Below are 13,971 nucleotides of genomic sequence, written 5' to 3' on the forward strand. Positions count from 1 at the left end.
GAGTACACGGATGAACACACGCTCACGCACGAACACAGTACACACGCACGACGGAACGTACGAACACACGCTCCCACGCACTCATCCCCAACGCACGCTCGCACGCACGAACACGAGTACACACACGCACGAAGGAACGGATGAACACACGCTCGCACGCACGAACACGAGTACACACACGCACGAAGGAACAGATGAACACACGCTCGCACGCACGAACACGAGTACACACACGAAGGAACGGATGAACACACGCTGGCACGCACGAACACGAGTATACACACGCACGAAGGAACGGATGAACACACGCTGGCACGCACGAACACGAGTATACACACGCACGAAGGAACGGACGAACACACGCTCGCACGCACGAACACGAGTATACACACGCACGAAGGAACGGACGAACACACGCTCGCAGGCACTGACCGCCCAACGCACGCAGCACACAAGCACTCACACACGCAAGCACGCACACAATCACGTACCCACGCATGCACACGCACGCACGCACACTCTCACAGACACACGCACCCACGCAAGCATGCAGGCAGGCACGCACACACACCTCACAAGCAGCACACGCACGAAAAAACGCACGAACTCACACCAGCATACGTAGCGCACGCACGCACGCAAGCGCGCACGAAGGCACGGACACTCTGATGACGACCCAGGCAACAAGGTCCCCTGACACTCCCTGGACACTCTTTGAACAATGGATGGACACTCTGATGACGACCCACGCAACAAGGCTCCCTGACACTCCCTGGACACTCTCTGATCAATGGACGGACACTCTGATGACGACCCACGCAACAAGGCTCCCTGACACTCCCTGGACACTCTCTGAACAATGGACGGACACTCTGATGACGACCCACGCAACAAGGTCCCCTGACACTCCCTGGACACTCTCTGAACAATGGACGACACGCTGATGACGACCCACGCAACAAGGCCCCCGACACTCCCTGGACACTCTCTGAACAATGGACGGACACGCTGATGACGACCCACGCAACAAGGCCCCTAACACTCCCTGGACACTCTGAACACTGCCTTGACCATTTGCAACAAAAAATCCCCTCACGACGTAACCTAAAAAGGACTAGATCCCCCCCGACAAAAAAAAAAAAAAAAAATAGTCAACTTTCTAAAATATAACGAAATCGTTAAGTCACCAACAAGACATCAAAATAAAGAAGCCATAAAAAAGAAAAAGAAAAAAGCAACAAAGAAATCAACTCAAGCAGTTGTAGAGAAAAAATGACCAAACAAATCTGAAAAGGTCAACTCCTGATCAGTCAAAAATTAGAAAACTAAAAACATATAATGACAAAATGGAACGAAACCTATGAACTCAAAACCAAGAAAGAAAAGTAAAAAAAAATAAAAAAAAATAATATAAAATAAAATAAAATAAAAATAACCAAAAATCAAATCAACACCAAAAAAAACGAAACTGAGGAGAACTAAAACTAAGAGAAAAAAGAAAACCGGCAGCGGCCTGATTATCTTTGGCTTCAGCCTGGCTTAGATGGACAGACGAAGGAACACAGAAAGAAAGGAATAAGGGGAAGAACTGAAGTGTAAGAGAAAGAAGAGAGAAAAGAATACTATTATAAAGAAAAAAAATATAGGAGAGAGGGAAGAATGGAGGGAAGGATGGAAAAAATGAAGAAAGAAAGGAAGAAAAATATAAAGAATAGGAGAAAGGGAGGAAGTAAACAAAGAAGGCAACAAAGCAGATGTAGATTCAGAAAAAAATATACAGATGGACGGAATGAGATGAAAGGAAGAAAGAAAGGAAGAAAAATAGTTGCCTGGGTGGGATGCTGACGCTGGCTTAGTGTTCAGGGTGGGATGCTGACGCTGGCTTAGTGTTCAGGGTGAGATGCTGACGCTGGCTTAGTGTTCAGGGTGGGATGCTGACCCTGGCTTAGTGTTCAGGGTGGGATGCTGACCCTGGCTTAGTGTTCAGGGTGGGATGCTGACCCTGGCTTAGTGTTCAGGGTGGGATGCTGACCCTGGCTTAGTGTTCAGGGTGGGATGCTGACCCTGGCTTAGTGTTCAGGGTGGGATGCTGACGCTGGCTTAGTGTTCAGGGTGGGATGCTGACCCTGGCTTAGTGTTCAGGGTGGGATGCTGACCCTGGCTTAATGTTCAGGGTGGGATGCTGATCGTGGCTTAGTGTTCAGGGTGGGATGCTGACCCTGGCTTAGTGTTCAGGGTTGGATGCTGACCCTGGCTTAGTGTTCAGGGTGGGATGCTGACCCTGGCTTAGTGTTCAGGGTGGGATGCTGACCCTGGCTTAGTGATCAGGGTGGGATGCTGACCCTGGCTTAGTGTTCAGGGTGGGATGCTGACCCTGACTTAGTGTTCAGGGTGGGATGCTGACCCTGGCTTAGTGTTCAGGGTGGGATGCTGACCCTGGCTTAGTGTTCAGGGTGGGATGCTGACCCTGGCTTAGTGTTCAGGGTGGGATGCTGACCCTGGCTTAGTGTTCAGGGTGGGATGCTGACCCTGGCTTAGTGATCAGGGTGGGATGCTGACCCTGGCTTAATGTTCAGGGTGGGATGCTGATCCTGGCTTATTGTTCAGGGTGGGATGCTGATCCTGGCTTATTGTTCAGGGTGGGATGCTGACCCTGGCTTAGTGTTCAGGGTGGGATGCTGACACTGGCTTAGTGTTCAGGGTGAGATGCTGATCCTGGCTTAGTGTTCTGGGTGAGATGCTGATCCTGGCTTAGTGTTCAGGATGAGATGCTGATCCTGGCTTAGTGTTCAGGGTGGGATGCTGACCCTGGCTTAGTGTTCAGGGTGGGATGCTGATCCTGGCTTAGTGTTCAGGGTGGGATGCTGATCCTGGCTTAGTGTTCAGGGTGGGATGCTGATCCTGGCTTATTGTTCAGGGTGGGATGCTGACCCTGGCTTAGTGTTCAGGGTGGGATGCTGACCCTGGCTTAGTGTTCAGGGTGGGATGCTGACCCTGGCTTAGTGTTCAGGGTGGGATGCTGACCCTGGCTTAATGTTCAGGGTGGGATGCTGATCCTGGCTTATTGTTCAGGGTGGGATGCTGATCCTGGCTTATTGTTCAGGGTGGGATGCTGACCCTGGCTTAGTGTTCAGGGTGGGATGCTGAACCTGGCTTAGTGTTCAGGGTGAGATGCTGATCCTGGCTTAGTGTTCAGGGTGGGATGCTGACCCTGGCTTAGTGTTCAGGGTGGGATGCTGACACTGGCTTAGTGTTCAGGGTGAGATGCTGATCCTGGCTTAGTGTTCAGGGTGAGATGCTGACCCTGGCTTAGTGTTCAGGGTGAGATGCTGATCCTGGCTTAGTGTTCAGGGTGGGATGCTGATCCTGGCTTAGTGTTCAGGGTGGGATGCTGACCCTGGCTTATTGTTCAGGGTGGGATGCTGATCCTGGCTTAGTGTTCAGGGTGGGATGCTGATCCTGGCTTATTGTTCAGGGTGGGATGCTGACCCTGGCTTAGTGTTCAGGGTGGGATGCTGACCCTGGCTTAGTGTTCAGGGTGGGATGCTGACCCTGGCTTAGTGATCAGGGTGGGATGCTGACCCTGGCTTAATGTTCAGGGTGGGATGCTGATCCTGGCTTATTGTTCAGGGTGGGATGCTGATCCTGGCTTATTGTTCAGGGTGGGATGCTGACCCTGGCTTAGTGTTCAGGGTGGGATGCTGACCCTGGCTTAGTGTTCAGGGTGAGATGCTGATCCTGGCTTAGTGTTCAGGGTGGGATGCTGACCCTGGCTTAGTGTTCAGGGTGAGATGCTGATCCTGGCTTAGTGTTCAGGGTGGGATGCTGATCCTGGCTTAGTGTTCAGGGTGGGATGCTGACCCTGGCTTATTGTTCAGGGTGGGATGCTGATCCTGGCTTAGTGTTCAGGGTGGGATGCTGATCCTGGCTTATTGTTCAGGGTGGGATGCTGACCCTGGCTTAGTGTTCAGGGTGGGATGCTGATCCTGGCTTAGTGATCAGGGTGGGATGCTGACCCTGGCTTAGTGTTCAGGGTGGGATGCTGATCCTGGCTTAGTGTTCAGGGTGGGATGCTGACCCTGGCTTAGTGTTCAGGGTGGGATGCTGATCCTGGCTTAGTGTTCAGGGTGGGATGCTGATCCTGGCTTAGTGTTCAGGGTGGGATGCTGACCCTGGCTTATTGTTCAGGGTGGGATGCTGATCCTGGCTTAGTGTTCAGGGTGGGATGCTGATCCTGGCTTATTGTTCAGGGTGGGATGCTGACCCTGGCTTAGTGTTCAGGGTAGGATGCTGATCCTGGCTTAGTGTTCAGGGTGGGATGCTGACCCTGGCTTATTGTTCAGGGTGGGATGCTGATCCTGGCTTAGTGTTCAGGGTGGGATGCTGATCCTGGCTTATTGTTCAGGGTGGGATGCTGACCCTGGCTTAGTGTTCAGGGTGGGATGCTGATCCTGGCTTAGTGTTCAGGGTGGGATGCTGACCCTGGCTTAGTGTTCAGGGTGGGATGCTGACCCTGGCTTAGTGTTCAGGGTGGGATGCTGACCCTGGCTTAGTGTTCAGGGTGGGATGCTGACCCTGGCTTAGTGTTCAGGGTGGGATGCTGACCCTGGCTTAGTGTTCAGGGTGGGATGCTGATCCTGGCTTATTGTTCAGGGTGGGATGTTGACCCTGGGTTAGTGTTCAGGGTGGGATGCTGATCCTGGCTTAGCGTTCAGGGTGGGATGCTGATCCTGGCTTAGTGTTCAGGGTGGGATGCTGACCCTGGCTTAGCGTTCAGGGTGGGATGCTGATCCTGGATTAGTGTTCAGGGTGGGATGCTGACCCTGGCTTAGTGTTCAGGGTGGGATGCTGATCCTGGCTTAGTGTTCAGGGTGGGATGCTGATCCTGGCTTATTGTTCAGGGTGGGATGCTGACCCTGGCTTAGTGTTCAGGGTGGGATGCTGATCCTGGCTTAGTGTTCAGGGTGGGATGCTGACCCTGGCTTAGTGTTCAGGAAGGGATGCTGACCCTGGCTTAGTGTTCAGGGTGGGATGCTGACCCTGGCTTAGTGTTCAGGGTGGGATGCTGACCCTGGCTTAGTGTTCAGGGTGGGATGCTGACCCTGGCTTAGTGTTCAGGGTGGGATGCTGATCCTGGCTTATTGTTCAGGGTGGGATGCTGACCCTGGGTTAGTGTTCAGGGTGGGATGCTGATCCTGGCTTAGCGTTCAGGGTGGGATGCTGATCCTGGCTTAGTGTTCAGGGTGGGATGCTGACCCTGGCTTAGTGTTCAGGGTGAGATGCTGACCCTGGCTTAGTGTTCAGGGTGGGATGCTGACCCTGGCTTAGTGTTCAGGGTGGGATGCTGACCCTGGCTTAGCGTTCAGGGTGGGATGCTGATCCTGGATTAGTGTTCAGGGTGGGATGCTGACCCTCGCTTAGTGTTCAGGGTGCGATGCTGACCCTGGCTTAGCGTTCAGGGTGGGATGCTGATCCTGGATTAGTGTTCAGGGTGGGATGCTGACCCTGGCTTGGCGTTCAGGGTGGGATGCTGATCCTGGATTAGTGTTCAGGGTGGGATGCTGACCCTGGCTTAGTGTTCAGGGTGGGATGCTGACCCTGGCTTAGTGTTCAGGGTGAGATGCTGACCCTAGCTTAGTGTTCAGGGTGAGATGCTGACCCTGGCTTAGTGTTCAGGGTGGGATGCTGACCCTGGCTTAGTGTTCAGGGTGGGATGCTGACCCTGGCTTAGTGTTCAGGGTGGGATGCTGACCCTGGCTTAGTGTTCAGGGTGGGATGCTGACCCTGGCTTAGTGTTCAGGGTGGGATGCTGACCTTGCTTAGTGTTCAGGGTGAGATGCTGACCCTGGCTTAGTGTTCAGGGTGGGATGCTGACCCTGGCTTAGTGTTCAGGGTGAGATGCTGACCTGGCTTAGTGTTCAGGGTGAGATGCTGACCTGGCTGTGTTCAGGGTGGGATGCTGACCCTGGCTTAGTGTTCAGGGTGGGATGCTGACCCTGGCTTAGTGTTCAGGGTGGGATGCTGACCCTGGCTTAGTGTTCAGGGTGGGATGCTGACCCTGGCTTAGTGTTCAGGGTGGGATGCTGAGCCTGGCTTAGTGTTCAGGGTGAGAGGCTGACCCTGGCTTAGTGTTCAGGGTGGGATGCTGACCCTGGCTTAGTGTTCAGGGTGGGATGCTGACCCTGGCTTAGTGTTCAGGGTGGGATGCTGACCCTGGCTTAGTGTTCAGGGTGGGATGCTGACCCTGGCTTAGTGTTCAGGGTGAGATGCTGACCCTGGCTTAGTGTTCAGGGTGGGATGCTGACCCTGGCTTAGTGTTCAGGGTGAGATGCTGACCCTGGCTTAGTGGTCAGGGTGGGATGCTGACCCTGGCTTAGTGTTCAGGGTGGGATGCTGACCCTGGCTTAGTGTTCAGGGTGGGATGCTGATCCTGGCTTAGTGTTCAGGGTGAGATGCTGACCCTGGCTTAGTGTTCAGGGTGGGATGCTGACCCTGGCTTAGTGTTCAGGGTGGGATGCTGACCCTGGCTTAGTGTTCAGGGTGAGATGCTGACCCTGGCTTAGTGTTCAGGGTGGGATGCTGACCCTGGCTTAGTGTTCAGGGTGGGATGCTGACCCTGGCTTAGTGTTCAGGGTGGGATGCTGACCCTGGCTTAGTGTTCAGGGTGAGATGCTGACCCTGGCTTAGTGTTCAGGGTGGGATGCTGACCCTGGCTTAGTGTTCATGGTGAGATGCTGACCCTGGCTAAGTGTTCAGGGTGAGATGCTGACCATGGCTTAGTGCTCAGGGTGGGATGCTGACCCTGGCTTAGTGTTCAGGGTGGGATGCTGACCCTGGCTTAGTGTTCAGGGTAGGATGCTGATCCTGGCTTAGTGTTCAGGGTGGGATGCTGACCCTGGCTTATTGTTCAGGGTGGGATGCTGATCCTGGCTTAGTGTTCAGGGTGCGAATGACAGAATGAGGCGGTGGCGGGTTGGCGTGCGAGGGACATGACGAGGCGGTTGCGGGGGTGCCGTGCGAGGGACAAGAGCAGGCGGTGGCGGGGGTGTCGTACGAAGAACAGGATGAGGGGTTTGCGGGGTTAGCGTGCGAGGGACATGAGGAGGCGGTGGCGTGGGTGGGTTGCGACGGAAAGGAGGAGGCGGTGGCGAAGATGGCCTGCAAGGGATAGGAGAAGGCGGTGGCGGGGGTGGCATGTGAGGGACAGGAGGAGGCGTTGGCGGGGGTGGGGTGAGGGAGACAGGAGGAGGCGGTGGCGGGCGTGTCGTTTGAAAGACTGGAGGAGTCGGTGGCGGGGGTGAAGTGCGAGGGACAGGAAGAGGCGGTGTCGAGGACATCGTGATATGGAGAGGAGGAGGCGGTGGCCGGGGCGGCGTGCTAGAGACAGGAGGAGGCGGCGCCGCGGGTGGCGAGCGAATGACTGGAAGAGGCGGTGGCGGGGGTGGTGTGCGAGGGACAGGATGAGGCGGCGGCGGGGTTGGCGTGAGAGGGACAGGAGGAAGCGTTGGAGGTGGTGGCGTGCGAAGGACAGGAGGAGGCGGTGCCGAGGATGTCGTGGGAGGGATAAGAGAAGGCGGTGGCGGGGGTTGCGTGCTAGAGACAGAAGGAGGCGGCGGCGCGGGTGGCGAGCAAATGACTGGAAGAGGCGGTGGCGGGGGTAGCGTGCGAGGGACAGGAGGAGGCGGCGGCGGGGTTGGCGTGCGAGGGACAGGAGGAAGCGTTGGCGGTGGTGGCGTGCAAAGGACAGGAGGAGGCGGTGGCGGGGATGGCGTGCGAGGGAAAGGAGGAGGCGGTGGCGGGGATGGCGTGCGAGGGAAAGGAAGAGCCGGTGGCGGGGGTGGAGTGCGAGGGAAAGGAGGAGGCGGTGGCGGGGATGGCGTGCGAGGGAAAGGAGGAGGCGGTGGCGGGGATGGCGTGCGAGGGAAAGGAGGAGCCGGTGGCGGGGGTGGCGTGCGAGGGAAAGGAGGAGCCGGTGGCGGGGGTGGCGTGCGAGGGAAAGGAGGAGGCGGTGGCGGGGTTGGCGTGCGAGGGAAAGGAGGAGGCGGTGGCGGGGATGGCTTGCGAGGGAAAGAAGGAGGCGGTGGCGGGGATGGCGTGTGAGGGAAAGAAGGAGGCGGTGGCGGGGATGGCGTGTGAGGGAAAGAAGGAGGCGGTGGCGGGGATGGCGTGCGAGGGAAAGGAGGAGCCGGTGGCGGGGGTGGCGTGCGAGGGAAAGGAGGAGGCGGTGGCGGGAATGGCGTGCGAGGGAAAGGAGCCAGTGGCAGGGGTGGCGATGCGAGGGAAAGGAGGAGGCGGTGGCGGGAATGGCGTGCGAGGGAAAGGAGGAGGCGGTGGCGGGGATGGCTTGCGAGGGAAAGGAGGAGGCGGTGGCGGGGATGGCGTGCGAGGGAAAGGAGGAGGCGGTGGCGGGGATGGCGTGCGAGGGAAAGGAGGAGCCGGTGGCGGGGATGGAGTGCGAGGGAAAGGAGGAGGTGGGGGATGGCGTGTGAGGGAAAGAAGGAGGCGGTGGCGGGGATGGCTTGCGAGGGAAAGAAGGAGGCGGTGGCGGGGATGGCGTGTGAGGGAAAGAAGGAGGCGGTGGCGGGAATGGCGTGTGAGGGAAAGGAGGAGGCGGTGGCGGGAATGGCGTGCGAGGGAAAGGAGGAGGCGGTAGCGGGGATGGCCTGAGGGAAAGGAGGAGGCAGTGTGGGATAGCGTGCGAGGAAAGGAGGAGGCGGTGGCAGGAATGGCGTGCGAGGGAAAGGAGGAGGCAGTAGCAGGGATGGCGTGCGAGGGAAAGGAGGAGGCGGTGGCGGGATGGCGTGCGAGGGAAAGGAGGAGGCGGTGGCAGGGGAATGGCGTGCGAGGGAAAGGAGGAGGCAGTGGCTTGGGGATGGCGTGCGAGGAAAGGAGGAGGCAGTGGCGGGATGGCGTGCGAGGAAAGGAGGAGGCGGTGGCAGGAATGGCGTGCGAGGGAAAGGAGGAGGAGGCGGTGTGGGGATGGCGTGAGGGAAAGGAGGAGGCGGTGGCGGGGATGGCGTGAGGGAAAGGAGGAGGCGGTGGCGGGGTTGGCGTGCGTGGGAAAGGAGGCGGTGGCGGGGATGGCGTGCGAGGGAAAGGAGGAGGCAGTGGCGATGGCGTGCGAGGGAAAGGAGGAGGCAGTGGCGGGAATGGCGTGTGAGGAAAGGAGGAGGCAGTGGCAGGGGATGGCGTGCGAGGGAAAGGAGGAGGCGGTGGAGGGGATGGCTTGCGAGGGAAAGGAGGCGGTGCGGGGATGGCGTGCGAGGGAAAGGAGGAGGCAGTGGCAGGGGAGGCGTGCGAGGGAAAGGAGGAGGCAGTGGCGGGGATGGCGTGCGAGGGAAAGGAGGAGGCGGTGGCAGGGAGATGGCGTGCGAGGGAAAGGAGGAGGTGGCAGGGGATGGCGTGCGAGGAAAGGAGGAGGCGGTGGCGGGGATGGCGTGCGAGGGAAAGGAGGAGGCGGTGGCGGAATGGCGTGCGAGGGAAAGGAGGAGGCGGTAGGGGATGGCGTGCGAGGAAAGGAGGAGGCGGTGGCAGGGGATGGCGTGCGAGGGAAAGGAGGAGGCGGTGGCAGGGATGGCGTGCGAGGGAAAGGAGGAGGCAGTGGCAGGAATGGCGTGCGAGGAAAGGAGGAGGCGGTGGCAGGGATGGCGTGCGAGGGAAGGGAGGAGGCGGTGGCGGGGATGGCGTGCGAGGGAAAGGAGGAGCGGTGGCAGGGATGGCGTGCGAGGAAAGGAGGAGGCGGTGGCAGGGGTGGCGTGCGAGGGAAAGGAGGAGGCGGTGGCGGGATGGCGTGGAGGGAAAGGAGGGAGGCGGTGGGATGGCGTGTGAGGGAAAGGAGGAGGCGGCAGGGGTGGCGTGAGGGAAAGGAGGAGGCGGTGGCGGGGATGGCGTGGAGGGAAAGAGAGGCGGTGGCAGGGGATGGCGTGTGAGGGAAAGGAGGAGGCGGTGGCGTGAATGGCGTGCGAGGAAAGGAGGAGGCGGTGGCAGGGATGGCTTGCGAGGGAAGGAGGAGGCGGTGGCAGGGGATGGCGTGCGAGGGAAAGGAGGAGGCGGTGGGATGGCGTGCGAGGAAAGGAGGAGCCGGTGGGGATGGCGTGCGAGGGAATGGAGGAGGTGGCAGGGATGGCTTGCGAGGGGAAAGGAGGAGGCAGTGGCAGGGGACTTGAGGGAGGAGGAGGCGGTGGCAGGATGGCGTGCGAGGGAAAGGAGGAGGCGGTAGCGGGGATGGCTTGCGAGGGAAAGGAGGAGGCGGTGGCGGGGATGGCTTGCGAGGGAAAGGAGGAGGCGGTGGCGGGGATGGCGTGCGAGGGAAAGGAGGAGGCGGTGGCGGGGATGGCGTGCGAGGGAAAGGAGGAAGCGGTGGCGAGAATGGCGTGCGAGGGAAAGGAGGAGGCGGTGGCGGGGCTGGCGTGCGAGGGAAAGGAGGAGGCGGTAGCGGGGATGGCGTGCGAGGGGAAGAAGGAGGCGGTGGCGGGAATGGCATGCGAGGGAAAGGAGGAGGCGGTGGCGGGGATGGATTGCGAGGGAAAGGAGGAGGCGCTGCGGGGGTGGCGTGCGAGCGAAAGGAAGAGGCGGTGGCGGGGATGGCGTGCGAGGGAAAGGAGGAGGCAGTGTGGGATGGCGTGAGGGAAAGGAGGAGGCGGTGGCAGGGATGGCGTGAGGGAAGGAGGAGGCAGTGGCGAGAATGGCGTGCGAGGGAAAGGAGGAGGCAGTGGCGGGAGTGGCGTGCGAGGGAAAGGAGGAGGCAGTGGCAGGATGGCGTGCGAGGGAAAGGAGGAGGCAGTGGCAGGGATGGCGTGCGAGGGAAAGGAGGAGGCAGTGGCAGTAGTGGCGTGCAGAGGAAAGGAGGAGGCAGTGGGGATGGCGTGCGAGGGAAGGAGGAGGCAGTGGCAGGGATGGCGTGCGAGGGAAAGGAGGAGGCAGTGGCAGGGATGGCGTGCGAGGGAAAGAAGGAGGCAGTGGCAGGGATGGCGTGCGAGGGAAAGGAGGAGGCGGTGGCAGGATGGCGATCGAGGGAAGGAGGAGGAGGCAGTGGCAGGGATGGCTTGTGAGGGAAGGAGGAGGGTGGCAGGAAGAGGCGGTGGCAGGGGTGGCGTGCGAGGGACAGGAGGAGGCGGTGGTGGGGTGAATGACAGAAGGAGGCGGTGGCAGGAGTGGTGTGCGAGGGACAGGAGGAGGCGGTGGCAGGGGTGGCTTGAGGGAGGCTGTGGCAGGGAGGGACAGGAAGAGAAGGTGGTCAGGTTGGCGTGCAGGGACAGGAGGAGGCGGTGGCAGGAGGAGGCAGTGGCAGGGGTGGCGTGAGGGACAGGAGGAGGCGGTGGCGGGGTGGCCTCTGAGGGACAAGGGCGGTGCGGGAGGAAGGGAGGCGGTGGCAGGGGTGGCGTGCGAGGGAAAGGAGGAGGCGGTGGCAGGATGGCGTGCGAGGAAAGGAGGAGGCAGTGGCAGGGGTGGCGTGCGAGGGACAGGAGGAGGCAGTGGCGGGGATGTCGTGCGAGGGACAGCAGGAGGTGGCGAGGATGGCGTGCGAGGAAAGGAGGAGGCGGTGGCGGGGTGGCGTGCGAGGGAAAGGAGGCGGTGGCAGGGATGGCGGTGGCGTGCAAGGGAAAGGAGGAGGCGGTGGCGGGGTGGCGTGCGAGGGAAAGGAGGAGGCAGTGGCAGGGGATGGCGTGCGAGGGAAAGGAGGAGGCGGTGGCAGGATGGCGTGCGAGGAAAAGGAGGAGGCGGTGGCGGGATGGCGTGCGAGGGTAAGGAGGAGGCGGTGGCGGGGATGGCGTGCGAGGAAAGGAGGAGGCGGTGGCGGGTGGCGTGCGAGAACAGGAGGAGGCAGTGGCGGGGTTGGCGTGCGAGGGAAAGGAGGAGGCAGTGGCGGGGTGGCGTGCGAGGAAAGGAGGAGGCGGTGGCGGGGTGGCGTGCGAGGGACAGTAGGAGGCGGTGGCGGGGATGGCGTGTGAGGGACAGGAGGAGGCGGTGCCGGGTGGCGTGCGAGGACAGGAGGAGGCGGTGGCAGGGGATGGCGTGCGAGGGAAAGGAGGAGGCGGTGGCGGGGGTGGCGTGCGAGGGACAGGAGGAGGCGGTGGCGGGGATGGCGTGAGAGGGACAGGAGGAGGCGGTGGCGGGGGTGGCGTGAGAGGGACAGGAGGAGGCGCTGGCGGGGGTGGCGTGCGAGGGACAGGAGGAGGCGCTGGCGGGGGTGGCGTGAGAGGGACAGGAGGAGGCGCTGGCAGGGGTGGCGTGCGAGGGACAGGAGGAGGCGGTGGCGGTGGTGGCGTGCGAGGGACAGGAGGAGGCGGTGGCGGGGGTGGCGTGCGAGGGACAGGAGGAGGCGGTGTCGGGGTGGCGATGAGGGACAGGAGGAGGCGGTGGCAGGTAGCGTGCAAAGGACAGGAGGAGGCGGTGGCGGGGGTGGCGTGCGAGGGAAAGGAGGAGGCGGTGGCAAGGGTTGGCGTGGAGGGACAGGAAGAGGCGGTGGCGGGTTGGCGTGCGAGGGACAAGAGGAGGCGGTGGCGGGGTGGCGTGCGAGGACAGGAGGAGGCGGTGGCAGGGGGATGGCGTTGAGGGACAGGAGGAGGCGGTGGCAGGGATGGCGTGCGAGGGAAAGGAGGAGGCGGTGGATGCGAGGGACAGGAGGAGGCAGGCGGGGGTGGCGTATGAGGACAGGAGGAGGCAGTGGCAGGGGTGGCGCGAGGGAAAGGAGGAGGCGGTGGCAAGGGTGGCGTGCGAGGGAAGGATGAGGCGGGTTGGCTTGCGAGGGGAAGGAGGAGGCAGTGGCGTGGGTGGCGTGCGAGGAAAAGGAAGAGGCGGTGGCGAGGATGGCGTGCGAGGGACAGGAGGAGGCGGTGGCGGGGGTGGCGTGCGAGGGACAGGAGGAGGCGGTGGCGGGGGTGGCGTGCGAGGGACAAGAGGAGGCTGTGGCGGGGTGGCGATGAGGGACAGGAGGAGGCAGTGGCGGGTTGGCGTGCGAGGACAGGAGGAGGCGGTGGCAGGGGTGGCGTGCGAGGAACAGGAGAGGCGGTGGCAGGGTGGCGTGCGAGGACAGGAGAGGCAGTGGCGGGGGTGGCGTGCGAAGAAGGAGGAGGCGGTGGCGGGGTGGCGTGCGAGGGACAGGAGGAGGCAGTGGGGGTAGGAGGCGGTGGTAGGGGTGACGTGCGAGGGACAGGAGGAGGCGTTGGTAGGGGTGACGTGCGAGGGACAGGAGGAGGCGGTGGTAGGGGTGACGTGCGAGGGACAGGAGGAGGCGGTGGTAGGGGTGACGTGCGAGGACAGGATGAGGCGGTGGCGGGTTGACGTGCGAGGTACAGGAGGAAGCGGTGGCGGGGGTGGCGTGCGAATGACAGTAGGAGGCGGTGGCGGGGGTGCCGTGCGAGGGAAAGGAGGAGGCGGTGGCGGGGGTGGCGGGCGAAGGAAAGGAGGAGGCGGTGGCAGGGTGGCGTGCAGAGGACAGGAGGAGGCGGTGGCGGGGTGGCGTGCGGGGACAGGAGGAGGCGGTGGCAGGGGTGTCGTGGAGAAAGAGGAGGTGGCGGGGTGGCGTGCGAGGGACAAGAGGAGGCGGTGGCAGGGATGGCGTCTGAAATGTGGATGAGGCGGTGGCAGGTTGGCGTGCGAGGACAGGAGGAGGCGGTGGCAGGGGTTGGCGTGCGAGGGACAGGAGGAGAGGCGGTGGCGGGGTGGCGTGCGAGGGAAAGGAGGAGGTGGCGTCTGCGAGGGAAAGGAGGAGGCGGTGTCGGGGGTGGCGTGCGAGTGAAAGGAGGAGTCGGTTGCGGGCTAGGCGTGCTAGGGAAAGGAAGGAGGCGGTGGCAGGGGTGGCGTGCGAGGAAAGGAGGAGAGGCGGTGGCAGGGTGGCGTGCGAGGGACAGGAGGAGGCGGTGGCAGGGTGGCGTGCGAGGGAAAGGAGGAGGCAGTGGCGGGGTGGCGTGTGAGGACAGGAGGAGGCGGTGGCGGGGTGGCGTGCAGGGAAGGAGGGAGGCGGTGGCG

This window comes from Eriocheir sinensis, unplaced genomic scaffold (genome assembly GCF_024679095.1).
Source record: "Eriocheir sinensis breed Jianghai 21 unplaced genomic scaffold, ASM2467909v1 Scaffold12, whole genome shotgun sequence".
In the NCBI taxonomy this organism is placed as follows: domain Eukaryota; kingdom Metazoa; phylum Arthropoda; class Malacostraca; order Decapoda; family Varunidae; genus Eriocheir; species Eriocheir sinensis.